The sequence below is a fragment of the Ochlerotatus camptorhynchus genome, unplaced genomic scaffold (genome assembly GCF_037179485.1).
Source record: "Ochlerotatus camptorhynchus isolate MF236.1 unplaced genomic scaffold, CSIRO-AGI_Acam_v1.1 ptg000062l, whole genome shotgun sequence".
Classification (NCBI taxonomy): Eukaryota; Metazoa; Arthropoda; class Insecta; order Diptera; family Culicidae; genus Ochlerotatus; species Ochlerotatus camptorhynchus.
Genome location: NW_027040552.1, coordinates 169,708 through 184,144, shown reverse-complemented (window position 1 = coordinate 184,144; position 14,437 = coordinate 169,708). Strand labels below are relative to the sequence as shown.

Here is a 14,437-nt window from a genome sequence, read left to right as displayed (position 1 = left end):
GATAATCGTACTAGAATTAGCAAAACAATCATAAATACAGTTTTTCTTTTATGTGATCGTCTCACTCCACAATTAGCATTTTACTTACCCTTTGCTTTTGCAGGAAGCATTGATGAAATCTGTGGGTAGGAAGTGATCTGAGCAAACAAAAATATTTCGGGTGGCTTGATTTTCCCTCACTGTTGGATCAATATTCTCAAGCCACGCGAATTGAACGTCGGTGCATCTAGAAGTGTTAAAATATTTGAATTTTTTTATTCTCAATTTTTTATTTGCAACTTCACTACCTTTTTCCTACGGCATAGAATGCAACACTTGATGCAAATGTTGATTTACAACAATTTCTCACCGCACAAGATTTACGTCCCATTTAAAAAAAAAGTTTACGTGTTCACGGCACAAGACGGAAACGCTGAAACGCTAAAACTCATCAACTGCGAACACACCGAGCTCAACCCGAAGTGAAATCACATAAAGCTTCATTCATGTCATGTCGCGATGCGTTAAATTAGGTGTTTTGCACTGCTTATGACAGCACTTACCACCAAAGGACGAGCTGCGTTCGATTACGTGAATTGATAGTTAATTGACTTGAGAATGTAAATATAGCGGAAATTATTTTTAAATTAAAATATCAATAATGGAAAAATCTATTCGATATTTTATTAGTATATAATGTGCGAGGGGTGCGACTCTATCTTAGATGCAAAAAAGATTTTTTTTGCTGACCTGAGATGCGCGCGTGATAAGTAGATAGATTAAATATTAATGAAGATTTTGTAGATTTCCGGTAAAAAGATGGATCGCGATGCGAGTAGATAGATTTAGAGGCTTGAAATGCAGAATATTTTGCGTAGAGTGATTCGCTAGCGTTATATTTTTCAAGCATCTAGGATTGAGATTTAGATGTGTCGATAATGCTCATACCAAGAAGCAATGTTTGAAGAGAAACTGCCGACTTTTCTAAAATCTCCATACTGCAAAACAGTTTTATCCACCGCCGTTTGTTTTGGTTGCGTATGTATTGGTAATAGAGCTAATAAACTATAGAGGCAGAATAAGCGCAGCGCTACAGTATCTCTCCTGGATTCTGGCAAAGTTGCCAGTCTTCTTGATATGATGTCTTTGGTATAATTGTACTTGCCACACAATTATACTTATGTAAAATGATACCGGCATTGAAAGCTCTCAATAAATAACTGTGGAAGTGCATCTAGAACACTATTGTCGTTTTCGTTTTTGCGGTGTAGCTACTCCGGTGCTACACTGCCGTACACCGAAATATTTTAGGGTGTGGATATAGGATGCACCTTTGTTTTCAAACAAATGATGTTGAGCTGTCAAAGACTCGTGCTTATTCCTGCTTACACTACACCAGTGCTACACCGCAAAAACGAAAACGACATAAGCTTAGAGCACGCAATAAGCTTATATGCAATAAGCAATAAGTTTAAATTCGAAGGAGAAGAAGAAGAAGAATTCAAAACAAGCATATAATCTAAAAAATAAATAAGATTTTCTCATCTTCCTAAAGACACTCTATACATAAGCACCAACAGAAGTGTACACACCTTTCAATATTTGAATCTTGGGTATGTTTGGTATAAATGGTAAAAGGTGGTATAAGTGTAAATAAATTTTGAGTGTAAAAAGCGTTCTCTCCACCGCTAGGTGTCACTACCAATTGAAATTTAAATGGCTCCGTTTCTGATTCCCATGTTACCTATCTGTTCTGTGGTTTAGGCCAACTTTTTGGGTCAAATACTCCTATGTGCAGCTGCTGGAAGAACAATCCATCGTCCAAACTGCAAAAATTGGGCGATCATGGTGGGCTGGGCACATTGCAGGAATGCCGGATAACCCAGTGAAAATGGTTTTCGTAAGCGACTCAACTGGAATAAGAAGAAGAGGCAAACCCACCAAACTATTTCCTTATTTGAAGATTGTAAATTTGGAATCCGGCCTACAAAATGGTGAGTTGACAACACCTGGAAGGAGCGGAATACCTAGCCCTGGTCATCACAAGTTCCTACTTCACGCCTCCCCGAGTCATATGATATCAAAAGACTACCAGCTGAAACATGGACACAGCTGGGTGGCGTTGCCTGGGCAATGTTGCCAGTCCGGCAATAGCAAAGTGAAGAGGTACTGCTTCACCAAACCCGAGTGTCTGTTCACCATGGAAGTGCGGCTCAAAACGGCGTCTGTTCTCCATGTTAGGAGCGGCTGATCACCATCCTAGATCCAGCGTGGGATTGAGCTGTGCACGATGGTCCCCCGGCGAGACAGGGGGTTGGGGCAGGCCCAACAAGCCGCCCTGAAAAAAAAACAAAGTTGCAAATACCGAAGAAAGAAATACGGATCGGAACAATCGGCACAGACCTACGCGACGAAATAAGGACTACGATTGGAAACTCGGAACATGGAACTGCAAATCACTCGGCTTCCCGGGTTGCGATAGGTTAATCTATGACGAACTTCAACCACGCAACTTCAAAGTCGTAGCACTGCAGCAACTTTGCTGGACGGGACAAAAGGTATGGAAAAGCGGGCATCGAGCGGCTACTTTCTACCAGAGCTGTGGTACCACCAACGAGCCGGGAACCGGCTTTGTAGTGCTGAGTAAGATGCGCCAACGCGTGATTGGTTGGCAGCCGATCAACGCGAGGATGTGCAAGTTGAGGATTAAGGCCCGTTTCTTCAACTACAGCATCATCAACGTGCACTGCCCACACGAAGGGAGACCCGACGACGAGAAAGAAGCGTTCTATGCGCAGCTGGAGCAGGTGTACGACGGCTGTTCGCAACGGGACGTCAAAATCGTCATCGGCGACATGAACGCTTAGGTAGGACGGGAGGCAATGCATAGACCGGCAATCGGGCCAAACAGCCTACAAGCCGTATCGAACGACAACGGCCAACGATGCGTGAACTTTGCAGCCTCTCGGGGTACGGTAGTTCGTAGTACCTTTTCCCCCGCAAGGACAAAGCCACCTGAAGGTCTAATCGACGGGAAATTCTTCTCCGAATTTATCAACGTCCGCACGTACCGCTGTGCGAACATAGATTCGGACCACTACTTAGTTGCAGTATGCATGCGCTCAAAATACTCGACGGTGCATAACACCCATGGAAGTCGAACGCCGCGACCCAATATTGAGCAACTACGGGCCCCGGAGTTGCCCAGGACTACGCGCAGCAGTTGGAAGCTGCACTACCCCCGGAAGAGCAGCTTGGCGCAGCTTTTCTTGAAGATGGCTGGAGGGACATCCGCCATAGGTAGTATTGCTGCAGCGGCACTAGATACTGCAATCCCGGACCGAAGAAATGACTGGTTTGACGGCGAATGCAAACTGTTAGTAGAGGAGAAGAATGCAGCACGGGCGAGAATGCTGCAACACCGCACAAGATTGAATGTGGAGCGATACAGACAAGTGCGGAACAGACAAAACTAAGGACGAAGACCGAGATCGCAAGGCGATGGAAAATATGTCCCGCTTAAACGACAGACGGAAGTTCTACGAGAAGCTAAATAGTTCGCGCAAAGGCCACGTGCTGCAAGCCGATATGTGCAAGGACTTGGACGGTAGCCTTCTCACGAACGAGTGTGAGGTGATTGAGAGGTGGAAGCAGTACTATAACGAGAACCTCAACGGTGATGCAGCAGAAAACGAAGGTGGCACGGCATCAGACCTTGAAGCACGCGCAGAAAACGACAGGCTAGCGGCTTCTGATCTTCAAGAAGTTGAGGAGGAGATCGGTCGGCAGAAGAACAACAAAGCAACTGGTGTAGATCAACTACCAAGTGAGCTATTAAATATGGTGGTGAAGCACTGACTAGACCGCTGCACCGGGTAATTGCCAAGATTTTCAGTGTTCACTCGGCTGTCGACAAAAGCAGGCCACTCTCGATGTGTGCTACGCGATCGTCTGTTTTCTCGGCAGCAACCATTGTGTGGTCCTCCTCATTGTTCTTCATCAGCAGTTCTTTCGGTCGATGCGTCGTCGACTTTGGAAAGCAACCGTTTCGTGATGAGTGTGTGAGTGCTGACCACGTTTTGCGTCCATTGTTGCAATGGACGCGCTCTGACCCTCGTTGGCGTACAACAATTTGCCATACAATGAAACTACTGGAAGCGGCTCCAGTTCTGATGAAGGAGGCTTTTTGGATAGCGGAAGATAAAGTGTTTATTGTGTTGTACCTTTTGACTATAGTTTTAAGATGTATTGTATAGATACCAAGAATCCTCGGCTCTGTAAAGTTAATTCGGTTGAACCTTATCAAATAAATTAATAAACAAAAAAAAAAAAAAATTGCCAAGATTTGGGAGGAGGAGACATTACCGGAGGAGTAGATGGAAGGTGTCGTATGCCCAATCTACAAAAAGGGCGACAAGTTGGATTGCTGCAACTACCGCGCGATGACACTGCTGAGTGCCGCCAACAAGGTACTCTCCCAAATTATATGCCGCCACCTGTCACCATTTGCAAGAGAGTTTGTGGGATAATACCAGGCGGGATTAATGGGTGCCCGCGCTACCACGGACCAAATTTTCGCGATTCGGCAGGTTCTGCAGAAATGCCGCGAATACAACGGGCCACACATCATTTGTTCATCGATTTCAAATCCATATACGACACATCGATCGAGATCAGCTATGGCAGATTTTGCACGAGTACGGATTTCCAGATAAACTGACGCAATTGGTCAAGGCGACGATGGATCGAGTGATGTGCGTTGTTCGAGTATCGGGATACTCTCGAGTCCCTTTGAATTTCGAAGGTGGTTACGACAAGGTGATGGACTTTCGTGTCTGCTATTCAACATCGCGTTAGAAGGTGTGATCAGAAGAGCTGGGATAGACACGAGTGGCACGATATTCAGGAAGTCCATCCAGCTCCTTGGCTTCGCCGATGACATTGACATTATGGCACGGAACTTTGAGATGATGGCGGAAATGTACATCAGACTGAAGGCTTCAGCTTGTTGGATTGGACTTGCCATGAACGCATCAAAGACAAAATACATGAAAGGAAGAGGTTCTAGGGAAGACAATGTTAGCCTCCTACCCCGAGTTCAGATTGACGGTGACGAAATCGAGGTGGTCGATGAGTTCGTGTATTTGGGCTCACTGGTGACCGCCGAAAATGATACTAGCAGAGAAATTCAAAGACGCATTATGGCAGGGAATCGTGCCAACTTTGGACTCCGGAGGACACTCCGGTCGAATAAAATTCGCCGCCGCACGAAGTTGACTGTCTACAAGACGATGATTAGACCGGTGGTCCTCTACGGCCACGAGACCTGGACTATGCTCGTGAAGGACCAACGCGCCCTTGGTGTTTCCGAACGGAAGGTGTTGCGTACCATCTACGGTGGAGTGCAGATGGATGACGGAACGTGGAGGAGGCGAATGAACCACGAATTGCACCAGCTGCTGGGAGAACCATCCATTGTCCACATTGCATAAATTGGGCGACTACGGTGGGCTGGGCACGTTGTAAGAATGCCGCACGACGACCCAGTGAAAATGGTTCTAGAAAACGACCCAACAGGAACAAGAAGAAGAGGTGCGCATGGATCGAGTAGAGTGGAGACGACTTATCCGTACAGCAGAGGACAGCAAGGCCTCAACCTGATTGGTAAGTAAGGTAAGTAAGTTTGGAATCCAAGATTGGAAACTTTGAACGTTTTTAAAATCACAGACGTAGAACATGTTTTAAGAATTAGGACTTTGAAAATATTTGAGAGATCTCGCAAATAGGAACATTCTAACATCACCTGTTAGATGTATGCTTGTGTTAACAAGATATTTCTGATTCTCCAAATCATTTCGATGATCTGATCTTGGAGGTCTTCAGGCTCAACGGTGAAATTGGGTACCAGTACACTACCCGGGCCGCATTTTTTCAACGCTGAGCAGAGGACAGATGTGCCTGATGATGTGCGATCAGAGATGCCATATTTACAGACATGTCTGTGAATTTACAGACTTTTATTTTTTTCACAGACATTTCAGACACTTACAGACTTTTTGTTTTTTCACAGATATTTACAGACTTTTGTAATCAAGGAGAATAAAATAAAATTTATTGTGTTACGCTGTTTAACATCTTTAATCAAATAACACGTGCGATGTATTTTGCAACACGCATTAAAAATTCGAGCGTTTTCAAATCCACCACATGAACGAGCTGTCACTGTTATATATAGACACTGTCACTGAAAAAGTTAATGAAATCGAGGGACACGAAAGTCCAATATTTATTCAATAATTCTCTCCTATTTTTATGGTGGAATTGATTTGCGTAGGCGTGCTTCAATTTGCAAGATAAGGTCATGTTTGCTGATCCACTCTTTAGTAGTGTTGGATTCCTTGAAGAGTCCACAAATTGCCTGATGTTGGCTGAAATGTCCTATCACTTCAAGTGTTCTAGAGAACAAATTTCGGACACAGTTGTGACATCACTCATGAAGTTGGAACTCCCTGTCTGCTGCATCAAATGTGAATTCCAGTTTCATTGTTGTATGTTTTGTGGCAGCTGTGCTCTTGAAATTTTGAGGTGATAGTATAGCGCATTACACACAATATAGGAAGTACGAAAACGCATATGCCACGAATGGGAATTCTCCGATATCTCCAAGGTCATTACTGATTTCCATCACTACCTCAACATGCTTCCCCAATCTAAGGCATCCGGTGAAGATCGCCATCGATGGAACCTATAGTTTATTCTTGCAGTTGGTCACGTTTGGCCATCAATTCTGTTGCCAAATCTCCGGGAAAATATCACAAAAGCAGGGGTTGTATAGTTGAAGATGCTAATTTCAAATAACAGACTGTAGTGGTCATTTTTATACGATAGATGGAGTAGATGAAAGCATAGAGTTGATAGTTCCGTTAGAGTACGGCAGTGTGAAGATTGCATATAGATTATTAGAATAGCGAGCTAGGACAACTTTTAAGGAAGGTACAAATCGGTGTTTTCATCTCTCTTTACCAAACTCCCCCTTTGGAGAGGGATGGTGAGGGGTGTGTGTCCCCCCGCCACCACTGGCAAAAATAGATGAAAACCGACCCGAAGTACCAACGGTGTGTTTGAAACAGTTCTACCGATTTTTTACCGCACTTCAGTTGTTATTTGAAGGAAGGCATCTAGTCCTAGGTTTGGAAATTGCAACTATTGTTTACCCCTACCACGATATGTGCTCCTGTCATCGTCGGTATTGTAATTATTTTGCAAAATGCAACCCTGATCCTGATTCATCAACACTTTTTGAGCACGACGTGTTTAGAATCGTACTAATGAGCTTCTAAATTGCTCTTTTGATTGTCGATTTCTCCATATTTAGGTGGTGAAAAGTTGAATCTCTCACTAAGATGTGCTCGTTCCCCCGCTGCTGGCGTGCAAAAGAACCAGTACTTAGTAACTAACGGATTTCCACATTACATGACATATAAGATCGACTCAAATTTAAGATTAAATTAGTCAAACTCTAGAAAACGTAGTTTACTTGTAGAATGAGTAAAATTTTCTAAGCCTCATAATTTTTTTTCGAATATGACAAAAATCGACGAAAAATTTACTCATTTTAGAAGTACACACTCTAAGAATAAATCACATATCCAATGGAAAATATTCATTAGAATTTCACATAACTTTCATGTGATATCATAATTGGGAATTGTTTAATGTGATATCATAATCGGGATTTATCATATAGAACTCATGTGATCACATAAATATTATGTGAAATTCAGATCGATATCATTGGTTTTGTTAATGGAAAAATATGATGTGCATTCCCAATAGAAACTAAATGAAAACATTTTTCCGTGTACTAATTTCATATGTACATTGAAATGAAATTACGACTTCCTTAGATACACTGACTGGATCAGAGAAGACCAACACAGAAGTTTTCGAGGATCCTCATGATATTGCAAAAATAACTGGGCAAAAAATGGCCAGGCAGGACACGCCTCGTAAGTCGTATTTTACTCAAGCAAGAGTTGAATGGGCTGTAAACTCGTTTGAACCATTTAAATCTCCAGGAAATGATGCAATCCGTCTTGTGATGATTCAAAAAAGCAAAGGAATGCTAATTCCCTGCTTAACTGAAATGTTCAGGGCCAGTTTGCGGTTGAACCACATTCCAAAACTCTGGCGACAAATTCGTGTGGTTTTTATTCCTAAAGCTAACATAAAGGATAAAAAGAGTCCAAAATCCTTTAGACCTATTAGCCTTTCGTCATGTATGTTGAAATTAATAGAGAAATTGATTGATGATTATATTAAGTCAAAGTATTTAGATTCGATCCCATTAAATAAACAGCAATTTGCATACCAACACGGAAAACCAACAATAACAGCACTTCATACACTACTGACAAAAATTGAAAAAACCTTTGAAGCCAAAGAGATTATGTTAGCTGCGTTTCTAGATATTGAAGGAGCATTTGACAATGCATCTCATTATTCAATGAGGAACGTTATGATAAAACGAAATTTTGATAAAACTATCATAGATTGGATTTTTGAAATGTTGCAAAAACGAGAAATAACATGCAGTCATGGTAGTTCAACGGTCACGGTAAGGACCGTGAAGGGTTGCCCACAAGGAGGGGTTCTTTCACCTTTGCTGTGGTCACTGGTAGCCGACGAACTACTATTACATCTTGAAGCGCAAGGATTTGAAATAATTGGTTTTGCCGATGACATAGTAATCATTATTCGTGGGAAATATGAACACGTTATCAGAGATAGGTTACGATATGCTCTTAATTTAACGATGGCGTGGTGTAAAGATGAGGGGTTGTCCATAAACCCTCATAAGACTACTATTATACCATTTACACATAAAAGGAAAATAAAAATACCAGATTTGCACTTGGAGGATACTAAATTAGTCCTTTCTCAAAAGGTTAAGTATCTGGGAGTAATTCTTGATAGCAAACTCAATTGGAACTTACATTTGAATAAAATAATAAGCAAGGCTACAAATGCCCTATGGATAAGCAAAAAAACATTTGGTAATAAATGGGGACTGAAACCTAAAATGATCGATTGGATCTATAAGGCTATAATAAGACCCAGAATAACATATGCATCATTAGTTTGGTGGCCAAAAACAAAAGTTAAATATGCTCAAAAAAAAAAACTCGAAAAGTTGCAAAGACTTGCTACAATTTCCATCACAGGAGCAATTCGTAGCACGCCCTCTAAAGCGCTAGATGCAATGCTAAATCTGCTTCCCTTACATATATTTGTGCAGTTAGAAGCCGAAAGAAACGCACTAAGGTTAAAAAGAACAAAACAGTTTTTTGATGGGGACCTTAGGGGTCATCTCAGTATTTAAAAGGAATTTAAAATTAATTCTTTATTAACTCATGAAGACTGGATGAATAGACAGTATAACTTTGAAAGACTATTCAACGTCACTGAACCTAGTCGCACTGAATGGGAATCAGGGGGACCTAGTATTCAACCAGGATCAGTAATTTTCTACACTGATGGCTCCAAATTAAACAACAGAGTTGGCGCTGGGGTAACGGGTCCTGGTGTCAACATATCAATATCTATGGATAAGTGGCCAACCGTATTTCAAGCAGAAATACAGGCAATTATTGAATGTGCTACGGTTTGTTTACGTCGTAATTACAAACATACAAATATATATATTTTCTCTGACAGTCAAGCTGCCCTAAAAGCATTGAGGTCAGTTACATGTTGTTCTAAACTGGTTTGGGAATGCATTCAATTACTACAGCAGGTGGCTACAAATAGTACAGTTAACTCATTTTGGGTACCTGGTCACTGTGGGGTTGAAGGTAATGAAAAGGCAGATTTATTAGCAAGATTGGGATCATCAAAACCATTCCTAGGTCCAGAACCATTTTGTGGGGCCTCAGAATGTACCCTCAAAATGGAACTAAAAAACTGGGAAAAATCGATGATAGATAACATTTGGAAAAAACATTAAAATAGCTCGACAGTCCAAAAGATTTATATCACCTAATAAAGGAGCAACTCAGAGACTTCTTAGTCTCTCCAAAAAAGATCTATGTACTTTTAGTGGCCTAGTTACGGGCCACTGTTCAAGTAAATATTATTTAAAGCAGCTAGGCAAATTGGAAGATGACAAGTGTCGATTCTGCAACCTAGAGAGTGAAAACTCGGAACATTTACTATGTAACTGTGCAGCACTTTTCATAAAAGGAAAACATTTTTCGATAAGGGTTTAATACAGCCCTCAGAAGTATGGATGATTTATCCCAGTAAGGCAATAAAGTTCATTCGTTCTATAATACCTTACTGGGACAATGCCTATAGTCAGCTAGTGGAAATCACTCAAACAAATAGCGATATAACACCCTGATGTGGCATACATTAAACCGGGGCCCGCCACAATAGATCAAATAACTGGTCGCAGTGGAAAAATGTACCCAACAAAGGAAAAAAAAAAAAAAATGTACATTGAGATGTTGCTCATATTACACACATTCTGTAAAAACTCGGAAAGTTTCACTCAGTCTATGAGTTAACTTCGTTTTCAAGAATATGAGTGAACTAATCTCAACTTTGAGTTGACCTCATTTGTCATGTAAACGGCGTAAATGGATGCATTCCTAATTACAATTAGGTTCAATTCCTTAAAAGCAGGTCGCTCGAACATGACTTTTACAGAAATTTCAAATTTCGCATTATACATTTACATTTTACAGACATTTCTGAAATCACAGACATTTTTCGCAGACTTCTGAAAAAAAAAATCTTGCATCTCTGTGTATGATACATCCGAACCGAAAAATTTAGATAAAAGGTTTTGGTGTGGCAAGCCATTTGCTCCTGTGGCTTGAAGCGTTCTTCGTATTTCACAACGGGCACAATCAATGTTGAAAATTACAAAAAATAATGCATCAAATAGGCTTCTACCCATAGCATACGGATCCTCCATTGTTTTGGCCGGATCTGGCATCTGCTCACTATGCTTCTGCTACGTTGGTGATGCTCAAGAAGGAAAAAGTCGATTTTGTCGAAAAATTCCAAAATCCCCTAAACTGCCCTGAACTGCGTCCTATCGAAAGATACTGGGCAATAATTAAACGGCATCTTAAGAAAGATGGAAGAAAAGCAAGCTCTGTTGACTGCTTCAAGAAAATTTGGTCTGCAGCACAACGAAAAGTTAGGAAGAAAGTTGTGCAGAATCTAATGAGCGGTATCAAGAGAAAAGTCCGAACCTTCTTCAGAAATGAGAAGTAATCATTCAAACTCACGTGATATCGATCATATGCATGTTGATTTTCATTTATATAAAGTAAACTTATGAATTTATTCGAAAATAAATATTTTAATACTTTCATTAATGAACAGTCCCTACTACATCGCGACTACATTTTTGAACCCTAAGAGCTTCATGGAGCTGTAACGAAAACTCGAAATGTGGATTGGGTATAATCAAATACACTTGCGAAAAACTACCGTCGGCAGTAGCCGTCTTCACTCGCAAAAATACCGTCACAAATAAATTTAAAACTGCTTCTGTTTTGCTGCGAGTAGTACCAAAATCAAACCAACCAATACTCTCAGTTGGAGAGCTCCATTATCTTCTTTCTCTCCAAGCCCTTGCCTGTGAAACAACGAAGCTCTATTACTGTTCAGTAAACGTTCGCTAACTGGAAGGTACTATTTGAATATTAAAAAAAAATCCAGCTTACCGTGGCTTAATGCCGATCGCTGTTAAAAATTGGTCAGCCCGCGACTTATTTTTGGAAATTGACCTAAAATGACTACGAGACAGTTGCAATTTTTACAACAATCAAAAAATCCCTTTCAGTTAGCGAACGTTAAGTGTGTTGCATTAGAATTCCAATCCTCTTCTGCCTACGTAGCTATCAACCATCGATAGAGCAGTGAGAGCGAGAGAGTAACAATCTCCCCCTCATGTTTCGACCCGTGAGAGTTCCCCCCTAAACTGCACCATAACTAGAAGGTGGAGTCTTCGCGCAGTCAACTGCTGTACCTATAAATATGGAAGTAGGTATTGCATCAAACAACCTAAATTCAAACGCATGCTCTCCGTTTCTCGCTCTCTGAGTATGGTGTGGTGTGGTGCTGTTTGGTTCTACCGGAATTGTAAACATGTGGGAGAGCTTTACGGTCGACATACCTTCCTATTTGGTCACATGTGTACGTTTAGGCCAACGGTTGATATGTTGGTGTTTTTATGCGGTTAGGTAATAAAATAAAAAGCGAAAAGCAATTGGGGAAAGCATTCTATTATTGGTGATGGGATGTATGGCGGTTCAATGGCGAGGTGGGGAAAATGAAGAAAAATATGGACGCAAACAAATTGATTACGTCAGCGAACTAGAGCAAATAGTTTTTGGGTGGATGAATTATTGAACGCAACGGAGGGAAATTGAAAGAACAAGAACAATGCCGATGTTTGAGTTTGAGGAAGGGTATTTTGCTTGAAGAGAGAATGGCAGCCTATGAAATATTCATTGCAGAGAACTGATGGAGCATTTCTGTTTACGAAATTGAGGAGTGTTTGCTTACTGCACATTGATGAAAATTGAACTCAATTGCATGACATTTAGAGCTGCTGTTTTCTAAATATTGTCGAAAGGGGCATAATGCGGAACAGTGACGAACGTTAAATAAATTAATCAAGAAGATGAAGAAAAGCTTTGTAGACACTAGCGTGCACAGGAATCTTGTTATGGAGGGGCAATTTTTTCTATGGTGCATTTAATCTGGGGATGGGTAGTACTCCAAAGTACGTGGTAGATGGCGCTGTCCTCCTCCCACTTTTTCCCTACTGTTCAATTTAGCTAATTTTATTTATTTTTTGCTCCGGTGGTGGTTCATCTTCTTTACATTACATTGTGCAACGACGTAATCATGTCATTTTGAATTCGGTTACTTGTATACTGGCAATTTTTCGCACGTTTCACCAAGTGTTTTTCCAGCACAGGATCGTAGTTAGCCACCAACTGGGTGGCACACTTTCCGCTCCTTCCGAATGTTCACGAAGTGGTCGGCTACCTTTGCAAAGTATGCGCACAATATCGATGAAATGTTCCATTTATAGCGATTTTGTAGCCGCTTTGCCTTACTAGCAGCAATCATAGCTGTTTTTGGTGGTCCAGTTCTTTGTCGATAGCCTTCCTGGTTTTGAAATTCTTCCACGCTTCCATACTACCAACATGGGTATCACTGCAATTGTGTTTGCCCAGCAACTCGGTCGATTTCTTCCAAATTTCTGAACCCTGTAGGAATCGTTGTAATAATGTTTTGCGTCATGCTCTTCTTTATAGGTTAACAATACAATTGAAAGAAAAGATATTGTTCAAGGTACTGGTATCATCTTTTATTTAGTTACCTTTCTGAAATTTTGTGCAGTACGTTTTTGTATATTTTGAAGGCATCGTTACAATTTTTGACTATTTCAAGTAAGTATCTTTGTAAGCCCTTATATGCTATTATAGTCACTTTACTGTTATCGTTGCGAGTACGTTGAACTTGGTCATTTTCAGCAAAAAATGTAGTTTTAATTTTTTTCAAATTTTGATCTAAATGCCAAGGCTAATAGGATCATAAAAAAGGTTTAAAACTATATAAAGATTGGACCAAAGGCGCACAAAACTATTTTGATAAACGAGTACAGGATTGTTAACGGAATGACGACTTATGCGAAGGATTGAGCATGTCAACCACGGTAACAAATGACTTGAAATTTTCATAGAAGATTCTTAGACAAATTCTTAGTAAGACAACAATCGATCAAGGTTCAATGGCAAACTTATACCTAATTTTTAATTAGGGAATCCAAAAGCTGTCTTAAACTTTGTATAGTTGTGAAAAAGTCCATCCTCAGAATTCCTTAGGTTCTTTTAGAAATTTTTAGAACTCTATGAGCTCTTTTGAAATTCTTCTCAGATGTACTCTGGAATTATTTTAAGAATACTTCTTGACTTTTACTCAGAACACCTTGGAACTTAAATTCCCTTAGAGTGTCAGAAGAATTTCTTCAATATTATCTAGAAATTATTCCCGGAATGAGCTAGAAATTATTGGTACTCCCTTGAAATTTTCCTCAAAACCCCCTTTGGAATTTAACTCAAAATTTAATTTTCTCGGTATTCTTTTGGAACTATCTGCAGGATTCACTAGAAATTATTCGCAGACATTTCTTGGAAAACTCCCCAGATATCTTTTGGAACAGTCCTCAGAATTCAATCTCCTTGAGGATCTTCTCGGATTTTTTAGAACTCTCCGAAGAGAGAGAAATTCTTCTTAGAAGTCCACTGGAATTATATTTACAATTCTTCATGATTTTTTTGTCCAAGAAAACCTAGGAACTGAAATTCCTTTAGAGTTTCAGAAATTATTCCCCGAATGAGCTAGAAATTATCCTCGGAATTCGCTT

General features: G+C 40.6%; 1 pseudogene; it reads left to right on the top strand.

The window, feature by feature from the left end:
• Window positions 1-3,414: 3,414 nt before the first annotated feature.
• The window catches only part of LOC135717596 (uncharacterized), an 89,219-nt pseudogene continuing 78,196 nt past the window's right edge, over window positions 3,415-14,437 (top strand).